This window comes from Chrysochloris asiatica, unplaced genomic scaffold (assembly GCF_000296735.1).
Source record: "Chrysochloris asiatica unplaced genomic scaffold, ChrAsi1.0 scaffold00374, whole genome shotgun sequence".
NCBI classification, from domain to species: Eukaryota; Metazoa; Chordata; class Mammalia; order Afrosoricida; family Chrysochloridae; genus Chrysochloris; species Chrysochloris asiatica.
In genome coordinates, this window is record NW_006408892.1 from 313,389 (window position 1) to 317,627 (window position 4,239).

Below are 4,239 nucleotides of genomic sequence, written 5' to 3' on the forward strand. Positions count from 1 at the left end.
GGGGGTGGAGGGGCAAGCTTGTAGGATGTACTCTTTGGTTGGTTGGTGATGCATGGAGGGGATTGTAACTATGTCAATGAAACAATATACGATAGGATGAATGTAAAACTAATGTTCTCCCATGTAAACTATCACATAATTCACAATAAAACCAATACTTTTCCTGAAAAAAAAATTAAATGATATGTTGCATTAGGCAAATCTGTTGCACAAGACCTCTTTAAAGTGTTCAAGAAGAAAGATGTCAGTTTGAGGACTAAGGTACACCTGACCTATGGCATGATATTTTCAATGGCCTCATATGCATGTGAAAGTTGGTAATGAATAAAGAAGACTGTAGAAGAATTGATGCATTTGAGTTATGGAGTTGGAGAAAAATATTGAAAGTGCCATGGACTGCTAGAAGAACAAACACATCTGTGTTGGAAGTACAGTCAGAATGCTCCTTAGAAACCAGGATAGCAAGACAAGTTGCCTCTCATACTTCAGACAAGTTATCAGGAGGGACCAGTCCCTGGAGAAGGATATCATGCCTGGTCAATGAAAAAATGGAAGACCTCCAACAAGACGGATTGGCACAGTGGCAGCAGCAATGAAATGGCCTCAAATGAAGCAACAATTGTGAGTCTGGTGTGCATAGGGTCGACATGAGTTGAAATTGATTCAAGGGTACCTAACAACAGCACGTCCTAAGAGACTCATATTCACAGGTACTGGGGATAGGATTTCATCACCTGTTTTAGGTGAACACAATTGAATTCAACCTCCGGTTACTCCACTCTTCCTGACTGAGAGACATCACAGCCCTGCAGTAAATGTCGCACAATATGTCTTTCATATTGGAGTTTTTACTTCAGTTGGGTAAGTGCATACATGTGGAATTTCAGCTGGAGCTGCCATTTTGGTCTTTCTTGTTAAATACTATCTTTTAGTATCAATGTGAATTACCCAACTTTCTTTCCCTGTACCTTGTACAGGACACTTAATTTCTAATAATATACAGAAGTCATCATATAGTGCTGTAAAATAAGCACTGGACTACTAACTGCAAGGTTAGCAATTCAAACTCACCAGCCACTCTTTGGAAACGCTATACAAGGTCGCCGTGAGTCTGACTCGACGGTACTTAATAAAAATGATGTACAGCTTTTAATGCTACTTCTAAATCTTATCAACAAATAGCATCGTGATCAATGGAGAAAAGATGGAAATTGTCAAAGATTTCATTTGCTTGGATCTACAATTACTAATGAAGCAGCAATCAAGACATAAAATGACATACTGGGCACTGTTTCCTTCTGTTGTTCATAGGGTTGCTATGAACCAGGACCAACTATGGCATCTAACAACAACAAATCTTATTAACTTCTCTATTTTGTTGTTCTTGTTTTTAAATTAAAATCCTGAGTTTACTTCACATGTTTGTTTTTGTCTCCCCACCATTTCCATGTGTCTGACCACTGCTGCTACTATGTCTGATCATAACATTCCATACATACTTAGAACCAAGCAAAGGGTGGAGTTCCATCTTTAAAAACTAAATAGGCCTTTTGGACAACACATTCTTGGCAAAGGAACCTGAACAGCATTTGTCAGACATGGGAGGGAAAGTTCTCATTCTGCATTATAAAAAAGGATAGTCAGATACCAACTGTTACAGAAATGAAATAAGATGGAAAATTTTAACAAACTATTTAAATGATTTTCTTAAAGAGACTTCCTCCACTGCCGGAGGATCTTGACCAGTCTCTTGGTCTGTCGTCCGGAAACAATTCTTCACATAATTGAGGAATTTGGCTTCCACGTTGGGAAGGGAACCACCTTTTTCTATACTTGCTTGCATTTTTGCTTTAATATCTTCTACATAACTAGGTTGTTTTGGTGGTTTTTCCTGGTTTTTTTTAGGATTGACCTTTTGATCTTGGTGTTGATGTTTTGAGTCTGAGTCTTTTCCATTCTGGTTTGATTTTTGTGCATTTTTAGCTGGAGTATCCCATATAGACTTCCTCACTGAAACTTTTTCTTCAGTTTCATCATCATTATCATCTTCATCTGCAGCAAGCTTCACTTTTTTCTGTGGAACCTTCTTACCACTTGCAGGGGCAGACCACTTTCCTGATATACTGAAGAGTCTCACTTCTTCCTCTTCATCATCTGACTCTGCATCTTCTTCCACAGTTACTAAGTGCTGTCCACTAACATGCACAGGCCCTGAGCCACACTTCAACTATAAGACCACTGGTGGCATTATTTCAAAGCCCCCAAGGGAGACTGTTGGCTCTAGAGACACTTTCAAAGTAGTCAGCGTGACTTTAATTGGGCTACCTTCATAATTCATTGCCTCTGCTTCAACAATGTGCAATTCATCCTTGGCACCAGCCCCTAAACTGACCATTATTCATGATAACTGTTGTTCATTTTCATCATTATCCACCATAAAGTGATAGTCTTTATAGGCTTTTAGTTCACAACCGAAGAGATCGTTTTTTTGGGGGGGGCCTCAGAGGGCTCAAGTCCATATCTATCAAATCCTCCAGGGGGCGATAGTGAGCACTTAGGTGATAGAGAAGTGGGACGGAGAGAACTGGGCTGCTACTACTGGAAACAGCTGCGCAGAACGAATTCACACCAAGGACTCTGTTTTTGTAAATAAAATTTTACTGGCACACGCCATGATCAATCATTTATTCATGACTGATGGCTATGTTGGAAGAAGTACAGCCAGAGTGCTCCTTAGAAGCCAGGGTGGCCAGACTTTGTCATACTTCGGACATATTATCAGGAGGGACCAGTTCCTGGAGAAGAACATTATGTTGAGTAAAGTGGAGGGTGAATGAAAAAGAGGAAGATCTCCAATGAGATGGATTGGCCCAATGGCAGCAGCGATGAGCTCAAGTGTAACATCAATTGTGAGGATGATATAGGAGTGGGCAATGTTTCATTCTGTTGTGCATAGGGTCTCTGTGAGCTGGAACCAACTTGATGGCACCTAACAACAACAACAACAGCTATTTTTATGGTACTACTTAAGAGCAAAGATGTCAGCTTGAGGACTAAGGTGCCCCGGACCCAAGCCATGTTATTTTCAATAACCTCACATGCATGAGAAAGCTGAACAGTGAATAAGGAAGACCGTAGAAGAATTGATGTCTTTGAATTACGGTGTTGGAGGAGAATACTAAAGGTGCCATGGGCTGCCAAAATAACCAACAGATCTGTGTTGGAAGAAGTGCAGCCAGAGTGCTCCTTAGAGGCCAAGATGGCCAAACTTTGTCTCTCATACTTCGGACATATTGTCAGGAGGGACAAGCCACTGGAGAACGATATCATGCTAGGTAACGTAGAGGGTCAGAGAAAAAGAGGAAGACCCCCAACGAGATGGACTGGCCAAGTGGCAGCATCGATGGACTCAAGCTTAGCAACTATAGTGAGGTTGGCCCAGGATCAGGCAGTGTTTCGTTCTGCTGTGCATAAGGTTGCTATGAGTCAGTACCGACTCGATGGCACCTAACAACAAAAACAACAGCAGTGTTGAGTCATGGTTATCCTGTATTAAATATGATCCTGATACAATACCTCAGGTGGTTAGTTTCCTGCTTGGATCCCTGACTAATACACTAAATATGATACATGATAAATTATGATACATTCATACATTTGGACACAGTTGTAGCTGAATAAAGCTTGAGTGTGGTTGGCTGTTGTTAGTAACATCTACTTGGCTCATGGTGAGTGTAATGATCAGGCTTCTGTTTCAACTTGACTAGGCAAGGTTTTCCAGAGGTTTAGCAGTTGGGATGTGCTTATTCCCATCGTGATGAAACATATTGCAGGCATAGTTAACTATGAAAAGTGGCTATGAACAGCCAATCAATTAAAGGGATGCTTCCTTGAGGGTGTGGCCTGATCTCAATATAACTAACACTCCGGAAGGACTCACGCTCACTCTTTCTCTCTGTTCCCCTGGGGACTTGCACACTGTAATTTGTAATTGATCATAAACTTTAACATATACATGTCACGCCCACTCCGAAGGAATCTGCGTGACAAAGGTCCCCCGGATTGGAGGCATTGGTTTCAAAGGGAGCAAGGGCCTCGGAGTTGTTCCAGCTAGAATTATAGTCAGCCTTTAAATTCCTTGCTTTAATATATATATGTGTGTTTTTCTTGTGCTTCCATAGCAGACCCCTAAATGATGTTGTTTTAATAATCATACCCAACCCCTGTTTTAATAAAGTC

The 4,239-nt window shown here is 41.0% G+C and overlaps 1 pseudogene; it reads right to left on the reverse strand.

Moving 5' to 3' along the window:
* Nucleotides 1–1,707: 1,707 nt before the first annotated feature.
* On the reverse strand, nucleotides 1,708–2,674 carry LOC102819609 (annotated as a pseudogene).
* Between the last annotated feature and the right edge of the window lie 1,565 nt (nucleotides 2,675–4,239).